Source organism: Watersipora subatra, chromosome 8 (genome assembly GCF_963576615.1).
Source record: "Watersipora subatra chromosome 8, tzWatSuba1.1, whole genome shotgun sequence".
Classification (NCBI taxonomy): domain Eukaryota; kingdom Metazoa; phylum Bryozoa; class Gymnolaemata; order Cheilostomatida; family Watersiporidae; genus Watersipora; species Watersipora subatra.
The window spans coordinates 62546181-62567723 of record NC_088715.1 but is presented as its reverse complement, the minus strand read 5'-3'; the positions used below and the strand labels follow the sequence as shown (position 1 = coordinate 62567723).

General features: G+C 29.9%; 20 non-coding genes across 20 annotated transcripts; all 20 read right to left on the bottom strand.

Moving 5' to 3' along the window:
• Positions 1-1028: 1028 nt before the first annotated feature.
• Positions 1029-1101, bottom strand: Trnar-ucg (transfer RNA arginine (anticodon UCG)). The gene has a single exon. It is a non-coding gene; the product is annotated as a tRNA-Arg (tRNA).
• Positions 1102-1722: 621 nt separating this feature from the next.
• Trnar-acg (transfer RNA arginine (anticodon ACG)) lies at positions 1723-1795 on the bottom strand. The gene has a single exon. It is a non-coding gene; the product is annotated as a tRNA-Arg (tRNA).
• Positions 1796-2376: 581 nt separating this feature from the next.
• On the bottom strand, positions 2377-2449 carry Trnaq-uug (transfer RNA glutamine (anticodon UUG)). The gene has a single exon. It is a non-coding gene; the product is annotated as a tRNA-Gln (tRNA).
• Positions 2450-3717: 1268 nt separating this feature from the next.
• Trnar-ucg (transfer RNA arginine (anticodon UCG)) lies at positions 3718-3790 on the bottom strand. Its single transcript has one exon. It is a non-coding gene; the product is annotated as a tRNA-Arg (tRNA).
• A 612-nt stretch (positions 3791-4402) lies between these two features.
• Trnah-aug (transfer RNA histidin (anticodon AUG)) lies at positions 4403-4475 on the bottom strand. Its single transcript has one exon. It is a non-coding gene; the product is annotated as a tRNA-His (tRNA).
• A 581-nt stretch (positions 4476-5056) lies between these two features.
• Positions 5057-5129, bottom strand: Trnar-ucg (transfer RNA arginine (anticodon UCG)). The gene has a single exon. It is a non-coding gene; the product is annotated as a tRNA-Arg (tRNA).
• A 624-nt stretch (positions 5130-5753) lies between these two features.
• Trnar-acg (transfer RNA arginine (anticodon ACG)) lies at positions 5754-5826 on the bottom strand. Its single transcript has one exon. It is a non-coding gene; the product is annotated as a tRNA-Arg (tRNA).
• A 1264-nt stretch (positions 5827-7090) lies between these two features.
• Positions 7091-7163, bottom strand: Trnah-aug (transfer RNA histidin (anticodon AUG)). Its single transcript has one exon. It is a non-coding gene; the product is annotated as a tRNA-His (tRNA).
• A 581-nt stretch (positions 7164-7744) lies between these two features.
• On the bottom strand, positions 7745-7817 carry Trnaq-uug (transfer RNA glutamine (anticodon UUG)). Its single transcript has one exon. It is a non-coding gene; the product is annotated as a tRNA-Gln (tRNA).
• A 1970-nt stretch (positions 7818-9787) lies between these two features.
• Trnar-ucg (transfer RNA arginine (anticodon UCG)) lies at positions 9788-9860 on the bottom strand. Its single transcript has one exon. It is a non-coding gene; the product is annotated as a tRNA-Arg (tRNA).
• A 622-nt stretch (positions 9861-10482) lies between these two features.
• On the bottom strand, positions 10483-10555 carry Trnaq-uug (transfer RNA glutamine (anticodon UUG)). The gene has a single exon. It is a non-coding gene; the product is annotated as a tRNA-Gln (tRNA).
• A 1277-nt stretch (positions 10556-11832) lies between these two features.
• Positions 11833-11905, bottom strand: Trnaq-uug (transfer RNA glutamine (anticodon UUG)). The gene has a single exon. It is a non-coding gene; the product is annotated as a tRNA-Gln (tRNA).
• A 1970-nt stretch (positions 11906-13875) lies between these two features.
• On the bottom strand, positions 13876-13948 carry Trnar-acg (transfer RNA arginine (anticodon ACG)). Its single transcript has one exon. It is a non-coding gene; the product is annotated as a tRNA-Arg (tRNA).
• A 581-nt stretch (positions 13949-14529) lies between these two features.
• Trnar-ucg (transfer RNA arginine (anticodon UCG)) lies at positions 14530-14602 on the bottom strand. Its single transcript has one exon. It is a non-coding gene; the product is annotated as a tRNA-Arg (tRNA).
• Positions 14603-15215: 613 nt separating this feature from the next.
• On the bottom strand, positions 15216-15288 carry Trnah-aug (transfer RNA histidin (anticodon AUG)). The gene has a single exon. It is a non-coding gene; the product is annotated as a tRNA-His (tRNA).
• A 582-nt stretch (positions 15289-15870) lies between these two features.
• Positions 15871-15943, bottom strand: Trnar-ucg (transfer RNA arginine (anticodon UCG)). The gene has a single exon. It is a non-coding gene; the product is annotated as a tRNA-Arg (tRNA).
• A 1966-nt stretch (positions 15944-17909) lies between these two features.
• On the bottom strand, positions 17910-17982 carry Trnar-acg (transfer RNA arginine (anticodon ACG)). The gene has a single exon. It is a non-coding gene; the product is annotated as a tRNA-Arg (tRNA).
• A 581-nt stretch (positions 17983-18563) lies between these two features.
• Trnar-ucg (transfer RNA arginine (anticodon UCG)) lies at positions 18564-18636 on the bottom strand. Its single transcript has one exon. It is a non-coding gene; the product is annotated as a tRNA-Arg (tRNA).
• A 613-nt stretch (positions 18637-19249) lies between these two features.
• Trnah-aug (transfer RNA histidin (anticodon AUG)) lies at positions 19250-19322 on the bottom strand. The gene has a single exon. It is a non-coding gene; the product is annotated as a tRNA-His (tRNA).
• Positions 19323-19904: 582 nt separating this feature from the next.
• Positions 19905-19977, bottom strand: Trnar-ucg (transfer RNA arginine (anticodon UCG)). The gene has a single exon. It is a non-coding gene; the product is annotated as a tRNA-Arg (tRNA).
• Between the last annotated feature and the right edge of the window lie 1566 nt (positions 19978-21543).

The following is a 21543-nucleotide window of genomic DNA, read 5'->3' as shown; positions in this document are numbered from 1 at the left end:
TTTTGTTTATTCAGAGCTAGAAATACTAAATCTAAGACATCCAAAGTTTTGTAGGAATTATTACTTTTTCTCTTCAATACATAACTGGATTACACACTTTTTTCAAAACGTTTTTGTTTTTGTTCTGACACGTTCTTAAGATATTTTGCATCTAGAAGCTTACATTTATCTATTATATTCGGTTAAATAATATAACACTGGTTGTAATTGTTTCGACAGTTGTTAAAACCATCCATTTCAGTAAATTATTCTATTTCTTTTAATTTAAAGAGTTTAAGTTTTACAATTTGAGCTGTTAAATCTCAAAAATCCATGTGACGATATCATTATTGTAAGTACTAATTACTCTTTTATCGACACAAAACATGACATATTGACCTTGATGGGGCTCGAGACCACAAATTTCTGATTCGTAGTCAAATGCCTTTTCTATTGGGTCACAAGGCCAGATGCTGAAAATATTGTATTATTGGTTTGAATTTAACCTTAAACTTATGAAGTTTTGTTACAAGATCACTGTGGTTTAACTATAAAGCGATAAATTCTCATCGAACCAGAAAGTGTAGTCTTATTTGATTGCAATTAAAACTAAAAGTTTACAAAAAGTACTGAAACTTTCAAGTAGTTCATTAACAAGTATATATATGGAAAAGTAATGTAATAACTTGTTTTTTTTACTTTATCGATTTCTCGAATGTAAAACAGCCAAACTAATTTTTTGATTTAAAAATTATGAGTATACAGTCAGTTTATATTGAATCCACCTAATCAGAGTTTTGCCCGAGTTGCTTTTTCTGCTTGACTTCGTTAAAAACAACATTCGAAAATATAAAGGGTGAGCAACTACTAGTTTTGAATGTTTAAAAAAGTGTTAAATATTTTACTAAAACTAACAAAAGCAGGGTTATTGGTTGGTAGACAGTGGAGCAGTGATTTTTCCAGACATGTTGAGCAACAGTGAAGATATACCTACTCAAACTTTCGATCAATTTTATAAAATGATAGAAAAGGTTGTTAAAATGATCTGTTGACTCTGATGGGACTCGAACCCACAATCTTCTGATTCGAAGTCAGACGCCTTATCCATTAGGCCACAGAGCCGGATACACATAACATCATGAGCTTTTATAATCTCGGTCCTAAAAAAAAATTTGAAAACAATCAACACAACATCATTAGTTAGTAAGCTAAAACACGCAAAGGAAAATACTTTTTTGTAAATTCACCATTCATTTATTTTCGAAGACTTGAAATGCTTTATAACTTCAGAAATAGCAATATTAAAACTATGTCACGCTGATTTTGAAAACACACCAATTAGGTAAACTATATTTTGGCATGGATAATTTTTTGTTTATTCAGAGCCAGAAATACTAATTGTAGGACCTCCAAAGTTATGCAGGAATTATAACTTTTTTCTATTCAAAACATAACTGGATTACATAAATTTTCAAAACTGTTTGGTTTTGGTTCTGACATGTTCTTAAAATAATTTGCATCTACAAGCTTACCTTTATCTATCATACTCAGTTAAATAATATGATACTGAATGTAATTGTTTCGACAGCTGTTAAAACCATACATTTCAATAATTTATTCTATTCCTTTTAATTTAAAGAGTTTAAGTTTTACAATTTGAGCTGTTAAATCTCAAAAATCCATGCATCGATATCATTATTGTAAGTACTAATTATTCTTTTATCAACACAAAACATGACATATTGACCTTGATGGGACTCTAACCCACAATCTTCTGATTCGTAGTCAGACGCCTTATCCATTGGGCCACAAGGCCGGATGCTAAAAACTCTGTATTACTTGTTTGAATTTAACCTTAAACTTATAAAGAATTGTTACAAGATCACCCTTGTTTAACTATAAATCGATAAGTTCTCATCGAACGAAAAAGTGTAATCTTATTTGATTGCAATTAAAACTAAAAGTTTACAAAAAGTACTGAAACTTTCAAGTAGTTCATCAACAAGTTTATATATGGAAAACTGATGTAATAAATTTATTTTCAAAATTTATCGATTTTTTTAATTTAAAACAGCCGAACTCATTTTTTGATTTAAAAATAATGAGTATACAGTCAGTTTATATTGAATCCACTTGATCAGAGTTTTGCCCGAGTTGCTTTTTCTGCTTGACTTCGTTAAAAACAACATTCGAAAATATAAAGGGTGAGCAACTACTAGTTTTGAATGTTTAAAAAAGTGTTAAATATTTTACTAAAACTAACAAAAGCAGGGTTAGCGGTTGGTAGACAGTGGAGCAGTGGTTTTTCCAGACATGTTGCGCAACAATAAAAATATACCTACTCAACCTTTCGATCAGTTTTTTAAAATGATTGAAAAGGTTGTTAAAATCATTTGTTGACTCTGATGGGACTCGAACCCACAATCTTCTGATTCAAAGTCAAACGCCTTATCCATTAGGCCACAGAACCCGGATACACATAACATCAAGAGCTTTTATAATCTCAGTCCTAAAAAAAAACTTGAAAACAATCAGCACAACATCATTAGTTAGTAAGCTAAAACACGCAAAGTAAAATACTTTTTTGTAAATTCACCATTCATTTATTTTCAAAGACTTGAAATGCTTTATAACTTCAGAAATAGCATTATTAAAACTTTGTCTCGCTGACCTGAAAAACACACCAAATATGTACAACAATAATTTGACAAGAATAACTTTTTGTTTATTCAGAGCTAGAAATACTAACTGTAGGACCTCCAAAGTTATGTAGGAATTATAACTTTTTTCTATTCAATACATAACTGGATTACATACTTTTTCAAAACTTTTTGGTTTTTGTTCTGACATGTTCTTAACATAATTTGGATCTACAAGCTTACATTTATCTGTAATATTCAGTTAAATAATATGATACTGAATGTAATTGTTTCGACGGCTGTTAAAACCATCCATTTCAATAAATTATTCTATTCCTTTTAATTTAAAGAGTTTAAGTTTTACAATTTGAGCTGTTAAATCTCAAAAATCCATGTGACGATATCAATATTGTAAGTACTAATTACTCTTTTATCGACACAAAACATGACATATTGACCTTGATGGGGCTCGAACCCACAAATTTCTGATTCGTAGTTAAATGCCTTTTCCATTGGGTCACAAGGCCAGATGCTGAAAATATTGTATTATTGGTTTGAATTTAACCTTAAACTTATGAAGTTTTGTTACAAGATCACTGTGGTTTAACTATAAATCGATAAGTTCTCATCGAACCAAAAAGTGTAATCTTATTTGATTGCAATTAAAACTAAAAGTTTACAAAAAGTACTGAAACTTTCAAGAAGTTCATTAACAAGTTTATATATGGAAAACTGATGTAATAAATTTATTTTTTAAATTTATCGATTTTTTTAATTTAAAACAGTCGTTCTCATTTCTTTATTTAAAGATTATGAGTATACAATCAGTTTATATTGAATACACCAAGTCAGAGTTTTGCCCGAGTTGCATTTTCTGCTTGACTTCGTTAAAAACAACATTCGAAAATATAAAGGGTGAGCAACTACTAGTTTTGAATGTTTAAAAAAGTGTTAAATATTTTACTAAAACTAACAAAAGCAGGGTTATTGGTTGGTAGACAGTGGAGCAGTGGTTTTTCCAGACATGTTGAGCAACAGTAAAGATACACCTACTCAAACTTTCGATCAATTTTATAAAATGATTGTTAAAATGATCTGTTGACTCTGATGGGACTCGAACCCACAATCTTCTGATTCGAAGTCAGACACCTTATCCATTAGGCCACAGAGCCGGATACACATAACATCATGAGCTTTTATAATGTCGGTCCTAAAAAAAAATTTGAAAACAATCAACAGAACATCATTAGCTAGTAAGCTAAAACACGCAAAGTAAAATACTTTTTTGTAAATTCACCATTCATTTATTTTTGAAGACTTGAAATGCTTTATAACTTCAGAAATAGCAATATTAAAACTATGTCACGCTGATTTTGAAAACACACCAATTAGGTAAACTATATTTTGACATGGATAACTTTTTGTTTATTCAGAGCTAGAAATACTAAATCTAAGACATCCAAAGTTTTGTAAGAATTATTACTTTTTCTCTTCAATACATAACTGGATTACACACTTTTTTCAAAACATTTTTGTTTTTTTCTGACATGTTCTTAAAATAATTTGCATCTAGAAGATTACATTTATCTATTATATTAAGTTAAATAATATAACACTCAGTGTGGTTGTTTCGACAGCTGTTAAAAGCATCCATTTCAATAAATTATTCTATTCCTTTTAATTTAAAGAGTTTAAGTTTTACAATTTGAGCTGTTAAATCTCAAAAATCCATGCGTCGATATCATTATTGTAAGTACTAACTACTCTTTTATCAACACAAAACATGACCTTGATGGGACTTGAAACCACAATCTTCTGATTCATAATCAGACGCCTTATCCATTGGGCCACAAGGCCGGATGCTAAAAACTCTGTATTACTTGTTTGAATTTAACCTTAAACTTATGAAGAATTGTTACAAGATCACCGTTGTTTAACTATAAATCGATAAGTTCTCATCGAACGAAAAAGTGTAATCTTATTTGATTGCAATTAAAACTAAAAGTTTACAAAAAGTACTGAAACTTTCAAGTAGTTCATTAACAAGTTTCTATATGGAAAAGTAATGAAATATTTTGTTTTTTTTAATTTATCGATTTCTTGAATGTAAAACAGCCGAACTCATTTTCTGATTTAAAAGTTATGAGTATACAGTAGGTTTATATTGAATCCACCTAATCAGAGTTTTCTTCGAGTTGCTTTTTCTGCTTGACTTTGTTAAAAACAACATTCGAAAATATAAAGGGTGAGCAACTACTAGTTTTGAATGTTTAAAAAAGTGTTAAATATTTTACTAAAACTAACAAAAGCAGGGTTAGCGGTTGGTAGACAGTGGAGCAGTGGTTTTTCCAGACAAGTTGAGCAACAGTAAAGATACACCTACTCAAACTTTCGATCAATTTTATAAAATGATTGAAAAGGTTGTTAAAATCATCTGTTGACTCTGATGGGACTCGAGCCCACAATCTTCTGATTCGAAGTCAGACGCCTTATCCATTAGGCCACAGAGCCGGATACACATAACATCATGAGCTTTTATAATCTCGGTCCTAAAGAAAAAACTTGAAAACAATCAGCACAACCTCATTAGTTAGTAAGCTAAAACACGCAAAGTAAACTACTTTTTTTGTAAATTCACCATTCATTTATTTTCAAAGACTTGAAATGCTTTATAACTTCAGAAATAGCATTATTAAAACTTTGTCACGCTGACCTTGAAAACACACCAAACATGTACAACAATAATTTGACAAGAATAACTTTTTGTTTATTCAGAGCTAGAAATACTAATTGTAGGACCTCCAAAGATATGTAGAAATTATAACTTTTTGCTATTCAATACATAACTGGATTACATACTTTTTCAAAACTTTTTGGTTTTTGTTCTGACATGTTCTTAAAATAATTTGGATCTACAAGCTTACATTTAACTATCATACTCAGTTAAATAATATGATACTGAATTTAATTGTTTCGACAGCTGTTAAAACCATCCATTTCAATACTTTATTCTAGTCCTTTTAATTTAAAGAGTTTAAGTTTTACAGTTTGAGCTCTTAAATCTCAAAAATCCATGCGTCGATATCATAATTGTAAGTACTAACTACTCTTTTATCAACACAAAACATGACATATTGACCTTGATAGGACTCGAACCCACAATCTTCTGATTCGTAGTCAGATGCCTTATCCATTGGGCCACAAGGCCGGATGCTAAAAACTCTGTATTACTTGTTTGAATTTAACCTTAAACATATGAAGATTTGTTACAAGATCACCGTTGTTTAACTATAAATCGATAAGTTCTCATCGAACCAAAAAGTGTAATCTTATTTGATTGCAATTAAAACTAAAAGTTTACAAAAAGTACTGAAACTTTCAAGTAGTTCATTAAAAGTTTATATATGGAAAAGTAATGTAATAAGTTGTATTTTAATTTATCGATTTCTTAAATTTACCACAGCCGAACTCATTTTTTGATTTAGAATTCATGAGTATACAGTCAGTTTATATTGAATCCACCTAATCAGAGTTTTGCCCGAGTTGCTTTTTCTGCTTGACTTCGTTAAAAACAACATTCGAAAATATAAAGGGTGAGCAACTACTAGTTTTGAATGTTTAAAAAAGTGTTAAATATTTTACTAAAACTAACAAAAGCAGGGTTATTGGTTGGTAGACAGTGGAGCAGTGGTTTTTCCAGACATGTTGAGCAACAGTAAAGATATACCTACTCAAACTTTCGATCAATTTTATAAAATGATTGAAAAGATAGTTAAAATGATCTGTTGACTCTGATGGGACTCGAACCCACAATCTTCTGATTCAAAGTCAGACGAATTATCCATTAGGCCACAGAACCGGATACACATAACATCATGTGCATTGATAATGTCGGTCCTAAAAAAAAACTTGAAAACAATCAGCACAACATCATTAGTTAGTAAGCTAAAACACGCAAAGTAAAATACTTTTTTGTAAATTCACCATTCATTTATTTTTGAAGACTTGAAATGCTTTATAACTTCAGAAATAGCAATATTAAAACTATGTCACGCTGATTTTGAAAACACACCAATTAGGTAAACTATATTTTGACATGGATAACTTTTTGTTTATTCAGAGCTAGAAATACTAAATCTAAGACATCCAAAGTTTTGTAAGAATTATTACTTTTTCTCTTCAATACATAACTGGATTACACACTTTTTTCAAAACATTTTTGTTTTTGTTCTGACACGTTCTTAAAATGAGTTGCATCTAGAAGCTAACATTTATCTATTATATTAAGTTAAATAATATAACACTCAGTGTGGTTGTTTCGACAGCTGTTAAAAGCATCCATTTCAATAAATTATTCTATTCCTTTTAATTTAAAGAGTTTAAGTTTTACAATTTGAGCTGTTAAATCTCAAAAATCCATGCGTCGATATCATTATTGTAAGTACTAACTACTCTTTTATCAACACAAAACATGACCTTGATGGGACTTGAAACCACAATCTTCTGATTCATAATCAGACGCCTTATCCATTGGGCCACAAGGCCGGATGCTAAAAACTCTGTATTACTTGTTTGAATTTAACCTTAAACTTATGAAGAATTGTTACAAGATCACCGTTGTTTAACTATAAATCGATAAGTTCTCATCGAACCAGAAAGTGTAATCTTATTTGATTGCAATTAAAACTAAAAGTTTACAAAAAGTACTGAAACTTTCAAGTAGTTCATTAACAAGTTTCTATATGGAAAAGTAATGAAATATTTTGTTTTTTTTTAATTTATCGATTTCATGAATGTAAAAAACCGAACTCATTTTCTGATTTAAAAGTTATGAGTATACAGTCAGTTTATATTGAATCCACCTGATCAGAGTTTTGCCAGAGTTGCTTTTCTTGCTTGACTTCGTTAAAAACAACATTCGAAAATATAAAGGGTGAGCAACTACTAGTTTTGAATGTTTAAAAAAGTGTTAAATGTTTTGTTAAGATTAATAAACGCAGGGTTATTGGTTGGTAGACATTGGGGCGGTGGTTTTTCCAGGCACGTTGGGCAACAATAAAGATATACCTACTCAACCTTTCGATCAGTTTTTTAAAATGATTGAAAAGGTTGTTAAAATCATTTGTTGACTCTGATGGGACTCGAACCCACAATCTTCTGATTCAAAGTCAAACGCCTTATCCATTAGGCCACAGAGCCGGATACACATAACATCAAGAGCTTTTATAATCTCAGTCCTAAAAAAAAACTTGAAAACAATCAGCACAACATCATTAGTTAGTAAGCTAAAACACGCAAAGTAAAATACTTTTTTGTAAATTCACCATTCATTTATTTTCAAAGACTTGAAATGCTTTATAACTTCAGAAATAGCATTATTAAATTTTTGTCTCGCTGACCTGAAAAACACACCAAATATGTACAACAATAATTTGACAAGAATAACTTTTTGTTTATTCAGAGCTAGAAATACTAACTGTAGGACCTCCAAAGTTATGTAGGAATTATAACTTTTTTCTATTCAATACATAACTGGATTACATACTTTTTCAAAACTTTTTGGTTTTTGTTCTGACATGTTCTTAAAATAATTTGGATCTACAAGCTTACATTTATCTATAATATTCAGTTAAATAATATGATACTGAATGTAATTGTTTCGACGGCTGTTAAAACCATCCATTTCAATAAATTATTCTATTCCTTTTAATTTAAAGAGTTTAAGTTTTACAATTTGAGCTGTTAAATCTCAAAAATCCATGTGACGATATCAATATTGTAAGTACTAATTACTCTTTTATCGACACAAAACATGACACATTGACCTTGATGGGGCTCGAAACCACAAACTTCTGATTCGTAGTCAAATGCCTTTTCCATTGGGTCACAAGGCCAGATGCTGAAAATATTGTATTATTGGTTTGAATTTAACCTTAAACTTATGAAGTTTTGTTACAAGATCACTGTGGTTTAACTATAAATCGATAAGTTCTCATCGAACCAAAAAGTGTAATCTTATTTGATTGCAATTAAAACTAAAAGTTTACAAAAAGTACTGAATCTTTCAAATAGTTCATTAACAAGTTTATATATGGAAAACCGATGTAATAAATTTATTTTTTAAATTTATCGATTTTTTTAATTTAAAACAGTCGAACTCATTTCTTTATTCAAAGATTATGAGTATACAATCAGCTTATATTGAATACACCTAGTCAGAGTTTTGCCCGAGTTGCTTTTTCTGCTTGACTTCATTAAAAACAACATTCGAAAATATAAAGGGTGAGCAACTACTAGTTTTGAATGTTTAAAAACGTGTTAAAAATTTTACTAAAACTAACAAAAGCAGGGTTATTGGTTGGTAGACAGTGGAGCAGTGGTTTTTCCAGGCACGTTGGGCAACAATAACGATATACCTGCTCAACCTTTCGATCAGTTTTTTAAAATGATTGAAAAGGTTGTTAAAATGATGTGTTGATTCTGATGGGACTCGAACCCACAATTTTCTGATTCGAAGTCAGACGCCTTATCCATTAAGCGACATAGCCGGATACACATAACATCATGAGCTTTTATAATCTTGGTCCTAAAAAAAAATTTGAAAACAATCAACAGAACATCATTAGCTAGTAAGCTAAAACACGCAAAGTAAAATACTTCTTTGTAAATTCACCATTCATTTATTTTTGAAGACTTGAAATGCTTTATAACTTCAGAAATAGCAGTATTAAAACTATGTCACACTGATTTTGAAAACACACCAAATAGGTAAACTATATTTTGACATAGATAACTTTTTGTTTATTCAGAGCTAGAAAAACTAGTTGTAAGACCTCCAAAGTTATGTAGGAGTTATAACTTTTTTCTATTCAAAACATAACTGGATTACATACATTTTCAAAACTGTTTGGTTATGGTTCTGACATGTTCTTAAAATAATTTGCACCTACAAGCTTACATTTATCTATCATACTCGGTAAAATAATATGATACTGAATGTAATTGTTTGGAGAGCTGTTAAAACCATCCATTTCAATAATTTATTCTATTTCTTTTAATTTAAAGAGTTTAAGTTTTACAATTTGAGCTGTTAAATCTCAAAAAACCATGCGTCGATATCATTATTGTAAGTACTAACTACTCTTTTATCAACACAAAACATGACGTATTGACCTTGATGGGACTCGAACCCACAATCTTCTGATTCGAAGTCAGACGCCTTATCCATTAAGCCACAGAACCGGATACACATAAAATCATGAGCTTTTATAATGTCGGTCCTAAAGAAAAAACTTGAAAACAATCAACACAACATCATTAGCTAGTAAGCTAAAACACGCAAAGTAAAATACTTCTTTGTAAATTCACCATTCATTTATTTTCGAAGACTTGAAATGCTTTATAACTTCAGAAATAGCAATATTAAAACTATGTCACGCTGATTTTGAAAACACACCAAATAGGTAAACTATATTTTGACATAGATAACTTTTTGTTTAATCAGAGCTAGAAATACTAAATCTGAGACATCCAAAGTTTTGTAAGAATCATAACTTTTTCTCTTCAATACATCACTGGATTACACACTTTTTCCAAAACATTTTTGTTTTTGTTCTGACACGTTCTTAAAATAATTTGCATCTAGAAGCTTACATTTATCTATTATATTCGGTTAAATAATATAACACTGGTCGTAATTGTTTCGACAGTTGTTAAAACCATACGTTTCAGTAAATTATTCTATTTCTTTTAATTTGAAAATTTTAAGTTTTACAATTTGAGCTGTTAAATCTCAAAAAACCATGCGTCGATATCATTATTGTAAGTACTAAGTACTCTTTTATCAACACAAAACATGACATATTGACCTTAAAGGGACTCGAACCCACAATCTTCTGATTCAAAGTCAGACGCCTTATCCATTAGGCCACAGAGCCGGATACACATAACATCATGAGCTTTTATAATGTCGGTCCTAAAGAAAAAATTTGAAAACAATCAACACAACATCATTAGCTAGTAAGCTAAAACACGCAAAGTAAAATACTTTTTTGTAAATTCACCATTCATTTATTTTCAAAGACTTGAAATGCTTTATAACTTCAGAAATAGCATTATTAAAACTTCTTTACGCTGACCTTGAAAACACACCAAATATGTACAACAATAATTTGACAAGAATAACTTTTTGTTTATTCAGAGCTAGAAATACTAATTGTAAGACCTCCAAAGTAATGTAGGAATTATAACTTTTTTCTATTCAATACATAACTGGATTAGATACTTTTTCAAAACTTTTTGGTTTTTGTTCTGACATGTTCTTAACATAGTTTGGATCTACAAGCTTACATTTATCTATAATATTCAGTTAAATAATATGATACTGAATGTAATTGTTTCGACGGCTGTTAAAACCATCCATTTCAATAAATTATTCTATTCCTTTTAATTTAAAGAGTTTAAGTTTTACAATTTGAGCTGTTAAATCTCAAAAATCCATGTGACGATATCAATATTGTAAGTACTAATTACTCTTTTATCGACACAAAACATGACATATTGACCTTGATGGGGCTCGAACCCACAAATTTCTGATTCGTAGTCAAATGCCTTTTCCATTGGGTCACAAGGCCAGATGCTGAAAATATTGTATTATTGGTTTGAATTTAACCTTAAACGTATGAAGTTTTGTTACAAGATCACTGTGGTTTAACTATAAATCGATAAGTTCTCATCGAACCAAAAAGTGTAATCTTATTTGATTGCAATTAAAACTAAAAGTTTACAAAAAGTACTGAAACTTTCAAGAAGTTCATTAACAAGTTTATATATAGAAAACTGATGTAATAAATTTATTTTTTAAATTTATCGATTTTTTTAATTTAAAACAGTCGAACTCATTTCTTTATTTAAAGATTATGAGTATACAATCAGTTTATATTGAATACACCAAGTCAGAGTTTTGCCCGAGTTGCATTTTCTGCTTGACTTCGTTAAAAACAACATTCGAAAATATAAAGGGTGAGCAACTACTAGTTTTGAATGTTTAAAAAAGTGTTAAATATTTTACTAAAACTAACAAAAGCAGGGTTATTGGTTGGTAGACAGTGGAGCAGTGGTTTTTCCAGACATGTTGAGCAACAGTAAAGATACACCTACTCAAACTTTCGATCAATTTTATAAAATGATTGAAAAGGTTGTTAAAATCATTTGTTGACTCTGATGGGACTCGAACCCACAATCTTCTGATTCAAAGTCAAACGCCTTATCCATTAGGCCACAGAGCCGGATACACATAACATCAAGAGCTTTTATAATCTCAGTCCTAAAAAAAAACTTGAAAACAATCAGCACAACATCTTTAGTTAGTAAGCTAAAACACGCAAAGTAAAATACTTTTTTGTAAATTCACCATTCATTTATTTTCAAAGACTTGAAATGCTTTATAAATTCAGAAATAGCATTATTAAAACTTTGTCTCGCTGACCTGAAAAACACACCAAATATGTACAACAATAATTTGACAAGAATAACTTTTTGTTTATTCAGAGCTAGAAATACTAACTGTAGGACCTCCAAAGTTATGTAGGAATTATAACTTTTTTCTATTCAATACATAACTGGATTACATACTTTTTCAAAACTTTTTGGTTTTTGTTCTGACATGTTCTTAACATAATTTGGATCTACAAGCTTACATTTATCTATAATATTCAGTTAAATAATATGATACTGAATGTAATTGTTTCGACGGCTGTTAAAACCATCCATTTCAATAAATTATTCTATTCCTTTTAATTTAAAGAGTTTAAGTTTTACAATTTGAGCTGTTAAATCTCAAAAATCCATGTGACGATATCAATATTGTAAGTACTAATTACTCTTTTATCGACACAAAACATGACATATTGACCTTGATGGGGCTCGAACCCACAAATTTCTGATTCGTAGTCAAATGCCTTTTCCATTGGGTCACAAGGCCAGATGCTGAAAATATTGTATTATTGGTTTGAATTTAACCTTAAACGTATGAAGTTTTGTTACAAGATCACTGTGGTTTAACTATAAATCGATAAGTTCTCATCGAACCAAAAAGTGTAATCTTATTTGATTGCAATTAAAACTAAAAGTTTACAAAAAGTACTGAAACTTTCAAGAAGTTCATTAACAAGTTTATATATGGAAAACTGATGTAATAAATTTATTTTTTAAATTTATCGACTTTTTTAATTTAAAACAGTCGAACTCATTTCTTTATTTAAAGATTATGAGTATACAATCAGTTTATATTGAATACACCAAGTCAGAGTTTTGCCCGAGTTGCATTTTCTGCTTGACTTCGTTAAAAACAACATTCGAAAATATAAAGGGTGAGCAACTACTAGTTTTGAATGTTTAAAAAAGTGTTAAATATTTTACTAAAACTAACAAAAGCAGGGTTATTGGTTGGTAGACAGTGGAGCAGTGGTTTTTCCAGACATGTTGAGCAACAGTGAAGATATACCTACTCAAACTTTCGATCAATTTTATAAAATGATAGAAAAGGTTGTTAAAATGATCTGTTGACTCTGATGTGACTCGAACCCACAATCTTCTGATTCGAAGTCAGACGAATTATCCATTAGGCCACAGAGCCGGATACACATAACATCATGAGCTTTTATAATCTCGGTCCTAAAAAAAAATTTGAAAACAATCAACACAACATCATTAGTTAGTAAGCTAAAACACGCAAAGGAAAATACTTTTTTGTAAATTCACCATTCATTTATTTTCGAAGACTTGAAATGCTTTATAACTTCAGAAATAGCAATATTAAAACTATGTCACGCTGATTTTGAAAACACACCAATTAGGTAAACTATATTTTGGCATGGATAATTTTTTGTTTATTCAGAGCCAGAAATACTAATTGTAGGACCTCCAAAGTTATGCAGGAATTATAACTTTTTTCTATTCAAAACATAACTGGATTACATAAATTTTCAAAACTGTTTGGTTTTGGTTCTGACATGTTCTTAAAATAATTTGCATCTACAAGCTTACCTTTATCTATCATACTCAGTTAAATAATATGATACTGAATGTAATTGTTTCGACAGCTGTTAAAACCATACATTTCAATAATTTATTCTATTCCTTTTAATTTAAAGAGTTTAAGTTTTACAATTTGAGCTGTTAAATCTCAAAAATCCATGCGTCGATATCATTATTGTAAGTACTAATTATTCTCTTATCAACACAAAACATGACATATTGACCTTGATGGGACTCTAACCCACAATCTTCTGATTCGTAGTCAGACGCCTTATCCATTGGGCCACAAGGCCGGATGCTAAAAACTCTGTATTACTTGTTTGAATTTAACCTTAAACTTATAAAGAATTGTTACAAGATCACCCTTGTTTAACTATAAATCGATAAGTTCTCATCGAACGAAAAAGTGTAATCTTATTTGATTGCAATTAAAACTAAAAGTTTACAAAAAGTACTGAAACTTTCAAGTAGTTCATCAACAAGTTTATATATGGAAAACTGATGTAATAAATTTATTTTCAAAATTTATCGATTTTTTTAATTTAAAACAGCCGAACTCATTTTTTGATTTAAAAATAATGAGTATACAGTCAGTTTATATTGAATCCACTTGATCAGAGTTTTGCCCGAGTTGCTTTTTCTGCTTGACTTCGTTAAAAACAACATTCGAAAATATAAAGGGTGAGCAACTACTAGTTTTGAATGTTTAACAAAGTGTTAAATATTTTACTAAAACTAACAAAAGCAGGGTTATTGGTTGGTAGACAGTGGAGCAGTGGTTTTTCCAGACATGTTGAGCAATAGTAAAGATACACCTACTCAAACTTTCGATCAATTTTATAAAATGATTGAAAAGGTTGTTAAAATGATCTGTTGACTCTGATGGGACTCGAACCCACAATCTTCTGATTCGAAGTCAGACACCTTATCCATTAGGCCACAGAGCCGGATACACATAACATCATGAGCTTTTATAATCTTGGTCCTAAAAAAAAATTTGAAAACAATCAACAGAACATCATTAGCTAGTAAGCTAAAACACGCAAAGTAAAATACTTTTTTGTAAATTCACCATTCATTTATTTTTGAAGACTTGAAATGCTTTATAACTTCAGAAATAGCAATATTAAAACTATGTCACGCTGATTTTGAAAACACACCAATTAGGTAAACTATATTTTGACATGGATAACTTTTTGTTTATTCAGAGCTAGAAATACTAAATCTAAGACATCCAAAGTTTTGTAAGAATTATTACTTTTTCTCTTCAATACATAACTGGATTACACACTTTTTTCAAAACATTTTTGTTTTTGTTCTGACACGTTCTTAAGATATTTTGCATCTAGAAGCTAACATTTATCTATTATATTAAGTTAAATAATATAACACTCAGTGTGGTTGTTTCGACAGCTGTTAAAAGCATCCATTTCAATAAATTATTCTATTCCTTTTAATTTAAAGAGTTTAAGTTTTACAATTTGAGCTGTTAAATCTCAAAAATCCATGCGTCGATATCATTATTGTAAGTACTAACTACTCTTTTATCAACACAAAACATGACCTTGATGGGACTTGAAACCACAATCTTCTGATTCATAATCAGACGCCTTATCCATTGGGCCACAAGGCCGGATGCTAAAAACTCTGTATTACTTGTTTGAATTTAACCTTAAACTTATGAAGAATTGTTACAAGATCACCGTTGTTTAACTATAAATCGATAAGTTCTCATCGAACCAGAAAGTGTAATCTTATTTGATTGCAATTAAAACTAAAAGTTTACAAAAAGTACTGAAACTTTCAAGTAGTTCATTAACAAGTTTCTATATGGAAAAGTAATGAAATATTTTTTTTTTTTTTTATTTATCGATTTCTTGAATGTAAAACAGCCGAACTCATTTTCTGATTTAAAAGTTATGAGTATACAGTCAGTTTATATTGAATCCACCTAATCAGAGTTTTCTTCGAGTTGCTTTTTCTGCTTGACTTTGTTAAAAACAACATTCGAAAATATAAAGGGTGAGCAACTACTAGTTTTGAATGTTTAAAAAAGTGTTAAATATTTTACTAAAACTAACAAAAGCAGAATTAGCGGTTGGTAGACAGTGGAGCAGTGGTTTTTCCAGACAAGTTGAGCAACAGTAAAGATACACCTACTCAAACTTTCGATCAATTTTATAAAATGATTGAAAAGGTTGTTAAAATCATCTGTTGGCTCTGATGGGACTCGAGCCCACAATCTTCTGATTCGAAGTCAGACGCCTTATCCATTAGGCCACAGAGCCGGATACACATAACATTATGAGCTTTTATAATCTCGGTCCTAAAGAAAAAACTTGAAAACAATCAGCACAACCTCATTAGTTAGTAAGCTAAAACACGCAAAGTAAACTACTTTTTTTGTAAATTCACCATTCATTTATTTTCAAAGACTTGAAATGCTTTATAACTTCAGAAATAGCATTATTAAAACTTTGTCACGCTGACCTTGAAAACACACCAAACATGTACAACAATAATTTGACAAGAATAACTTTTTGTTTATTCAGAGCTAGAAATACTAATTGTAAGACCTCCAAAGTTATGTAGAAATTATAACTTTTTTCTATTCAATACATAACTGGATTACATACTTTTTCAAAACTTTTTGGTTTTTGTTCTGACATGTTCTTAAAATAATTTGCATCTACAAGCTTACATTTAACTATCATACTCAGTTAAATAATATGATACTGAATTTAATTGTTTCGACAGCTGTTAAAACCATCCATTTCAATACTTTATTCTAGTCCTTTTAATTTAAAGAGTTTAAGTTTTACAATTTGAGCTGTTAAATCTCAAAAATCCATGTGACGATATCAATATTGTAAGTACTAATTACTCTTTTATCGACACAAAACATGACATATTGACCTTGATGGGGCTCGAAACCACAAACTTCTGATTCGTAGTCAAATGCCTTTTCCATTGGGTCACAAGGCCAGATGCTGAAAATATTGTATTATTGGTTTGAATTTAACCTTAAACTTATGAAGTTTTGTTACAAGATCACTGTGGTTTAACTATAAATCGATAAGTTCTCATCGAACCAAAAAGTGTAATCTTATTTGATTGCAATTAAAACTAAAAGTTTACAAAAAGTACTGAATCTTTCAAATAGTTCATTAACAAGTTTATATATGGAAAACCGATGTAATAAATTTATTTTTTAAATTTATCGATTTTTTTAATTTAAAACAGTCGAACTCATTTCTTTATTCAAAGATTATGAGTATACAATCAGCTTATATTGAATACACCTAGTCAGAGTTTTGCCCGAGTTGCTTTTTCTGCTTGACTTCGTTAAAAACAACATTCGAAAATATAAAGGGTGAGCAACTACTAGTTTTGAATGTTTAAAAACGTGTTAAAAATTTTACTAAAACTAACAAAAGCAGGGTTATTGGTTGGTAGACAGTGGAGCGGTGGTTTTTCCAGACATGTTGAGCAACAGTAAAGATATACCTACTCAAACTTTCGATCAATTTTATAAAATGATTGAAAAGGTTGTTAAAATGATCTGTTGACTCTGATGGGACCCACAATCTTCTGATTCAAAGTCAGACGCCTTATCCATTAGGCCACAGAGCCGGATACACATAACATCATGAGCTTTTATAATCTCGGTCCTAAAAAAAAAATTGAAAACAATCAACACAACATCATTAGTTAGTAAGCTAAAACACGCAAAGTAAAATACTTTTTTGTAAATTCACCATTCATTTATTTTCGAAGACTTGAAATGCTTTATAACTTCAGAAATAGCAATATTAAAACTATGTCACGCTGATTTTGAAAACACACCAATTAGGTAAACTATATTTTGGCATGGATAATTTTTTGTTTATTCAGAGCTAGAAATACTAATTGTAGGACCTCCAAAGTTATGCAGGAATTATAACTTTTTTCTATTCAATACATAACTGGATTACATAAATTTTCAAAACTGTTTGGTTTTGGTTCTGACATGTTCTTAAAATAATTTGCATCTACAAGCTTACCTTTATCTATCATACTCAGTTAAATAATATGATACTGAATGTAATTGTTTCGACAGCTGTTAAAACCATACATTTCAATAATTTATTCTATTCCTTTTAATTTAAAGAGTTTAAGTTTTACAATTTGAGCTGTTAAATCTCAAAAATCCATGCGTCGATATCATTATTGTAAGTACTAATTATTCTCTTATCAACACAAAACATGACATATTGACCTTGATGGGACTCTAACCCACAATCTTCTGATTCGTAGTCAGACGCCTTATCCATTGGGCCACAAGGCCGGATGCTAAAAACTCTGTATTACTTGTTTGAATTTAACCTTAAACTTATAAAGAATTGTTACAAGATCACCCTTGTTTAACTATAAATCGATAAGTTCTCATCGAACGAAAAAGTGTAATCTTATTTGATTGCAATTAAAACTAAAAGTTTACAAAAAGTACTGAAACTTTCAAGTAGTTCATCAACAAGTTTATATATGGAAAACTGATGTAATAAATTTATTTTCAAAATTTATCGATTTTTTTAATTTAAAACAGCCGAACTCATTTTTTGATTTAAAAATAATGAGTATACAGTCAGTTTATATTGAATCCACTTGATCAGAGTTTTGCCCGAGTTGCTTTTTCTGCTTGACTTCGTTAAAAACAACATTCGAAAATATAAAGGGTGAGCAACTACTAGTTTTGAATGTTTAACAAAGTGTTAAATATTTTACTAAAACTAACAAAAGCAGGGTTATTGGTTGGTAGACAGTGGAGCAGTGGTTTTTCCAGACATGTTGAGCAATAGTAAAGATACACCTACTCAAACTTTCGATCAATTTTATAAAATGATTGAAAAGGTTGTTAAAATGATCTGTTGACTCTGATGGGACTCGAACCCACAATCTTCTGATTCGAAGTCAGACACCTTATCCATTAGGCCACAGAGCCGGATACACATAACATCATGAGCTTTTATAATCTCGGTCCTAAAAAAAAATTTGAAAACAATCAACAGAACATCATTAGCTAGTAAGCTAAAACACGCAAAGTAAAATACTTTTTTGTAAATTCACCATTCATTTATTTTTGAAGACTTGAAATGCTTTATAACTTCAGAAATAGCAATATTAAAACTATGTCACGCTGATTTTGAAAACACACCAATTAGGTAAACTATATTTTGACATGGATAACTTTTTGTTTATTCAGAGCTAGAAATACTAAATCTAAGACATCCAAAGTTTTGTAAGAATTATTACTTTTTCTCTTCAATACATAACTGGATTACACACTTTTTTCAAAACATTTTTGTTTTTGTTCTGACACGTTCTTAAGATATTTTGCATCTAGAAGCTAACATTTATCTATTATATTAAGTTAAATAATATAACACTCAGTGTGGTTGTTTCGACAGCTGTTAAAAGCATCCATTTCAATAAATTATTCTATTCCTTTTAATTTAAAGAGTTTAAGTTTTACAATTTGAGCTGTTAAATCTCAAAAATCCATGCGTCGATATCATTATTGTAAGTACTAACTACTCTTTTATCAACACAAAACATGACCTTGATGGGACTTGAAACCACAATCTTCTGATTCATAATCAGACGCCTTATCCATTGGGCCACAAGGCCGGATGCTAAAAACTCTGTATTACTTGTTTGAATTTAACCTTAAACTTATGAAGAATTGTTACAAGATCACCGTTGTTTAACTATAAATCGATAAGTTCTCATCGAACCAGAAAGTGTAATCTTATTTGATTGCAATTAAAACTAAAAGTTTACAAAAAGTACTGAAACTTTCAAGTAGTTCATTAACAAGTTTCTATATGGAAAAGTAATGAAATATTTTTTTTTTTTTTTATTTATCGATTTCTTGAATGTAAAACAGCCGAACTCATTTTCTGATTTAAAAGTTATGAGTATACAGTCAGTTTATATTGAATCCACCTAATCAGAGTTTTCTTCGAGTTGCTTTTTCTGCTTGACTTTGTTAAAAACAACATTCGAAAATATAAAGGGTGAGCAACTACTAGTTTTGAATGTTTAAAAAAGTGTTAAATATTTTACTAAAACTAACAAAAGCAGAATTAGCGGTTGGTAGACAGTGGAGCAGTGGTTTTTCCAGACAAGTTGAGCAACAGTAAAGATACACCTACTCAAACTTTCGATCAATTTTATAAAATGATTGAAAAGGTTGTTAAAATCATCTGTTGGCTCTGATGGGACTCGAGCCCACAATCTTCTGATTCGAAGTCAGACGCCTTATCCATTAGGCCACAGAGCCGGATACACATAACATTATGAGCTTTTATAATCTCGGTCCTAAAGAAAAAACTTGAAAACAATCAGCACAACCTCATTAGTTAGTAAGCTAAAACACGCAAAGTAAACTACTTTTTTTGTAAATTCACCATTCATTTATTTTCAAAGACTTGAAATGCTTTATAACTTCAGAAATAGCATTATTAAAACTTTGTCACGCTGACCTTGAAAACACACCAAACATGTACAACAATAATTTGACAAGAATAACTTTTTGTTTATTCAGAGCTAGAAATACTAATTGTAAGACCTCCAAAGTTATGTAGAAATTATAACTTTTTTCTATTCAATACATAACTGGATTACATACTTTTTCAAAACTTTTTGGTTTTTGTTCTGACATGTTCTTAAAATAATTTGCATCTACAAGCTTACATTTAACTATCATACTCAGTTAAATAATATGATACTGAATTTAATTGTTTCGACAGCTGTTAAAACCATCCATTTCAATACTTTATTCTAGTCCTTTTAATTTAAAGAGTTTAAGTTTTACAATTTGAGCTGTTAAATCTCAAAAATCCATGTGACGATATCAATATTGTAAGTACTAATTACTCTTTTATCGACACAAAACATGACATATTGACCTTGATGGGGCTCGAAACCACAAACTTCTGATTCGTAGTCAAATGCCTTTTCCATTGGGTCACAAGGCCAGATGCTGAAAATATTGTATTATTGGTTTGAATTTAACCTTAAACTTATGAAGTTTTGTTACAAGATCACTGTGGTTTAACTATAAATCGATAAGTTCTCATCGAACCAAAAAGTGTAATCTTATTTGATTGCAATTAAAACTAAAAGTTTACAAAAAGTACTGAATCTTTCAAATAGTTCATTAACAAGTTTATATATGGAAAACCGATGTAATAAATTTATTTTTTAAATTTATCGATTTTTTTAATTTAAAACAGTCGAACTCATTTCTTTATTCAAAGATTATGAGTATACAATCAGCTTATATTGAATACACCTAGTCAGAGTTTTGCCCGAGTTGCTTTTTCTGCTTGACTTCGTTAAAAACAACATTCGAAAATATAAAGGGTGAGCAACTACTAGTTTTGAATGTTTAAAAACGTGTTAAAAATTTTACTAAAACTAACAAAAGCAGGGTTATTGGTTGGTAGACAGTGGAGCGGTGGTTTTTCCAGACATGTTGAGCAACAGTAAAGATATACCTACTCAAACTTTCGATCAATTTTATAAAATGATTGAAAAGGTTGTTAAAATGATCTGTTGACTCTGATGGGACCCACAATCTTCTGATTCAAAGTCAGACGCCTTATCCATTAGGCCACAGAGCCGGATACACATAACATCATGAGCTTTTATAATCTCGGTCCTAAAAAAAAAATTGAAAACAATCAACACAACATCATTAGTTAGTAAGCTAAAACACGCAAAGTAAAATACTTTTTTGTAAATTCACCATTCATTTATTTTCGAAGACTTGAAATGCTTTATAACTTCAGAAATAGCAATATTAAAACTATGTCACGCTGATTTTGAAAACACACCAATTAGG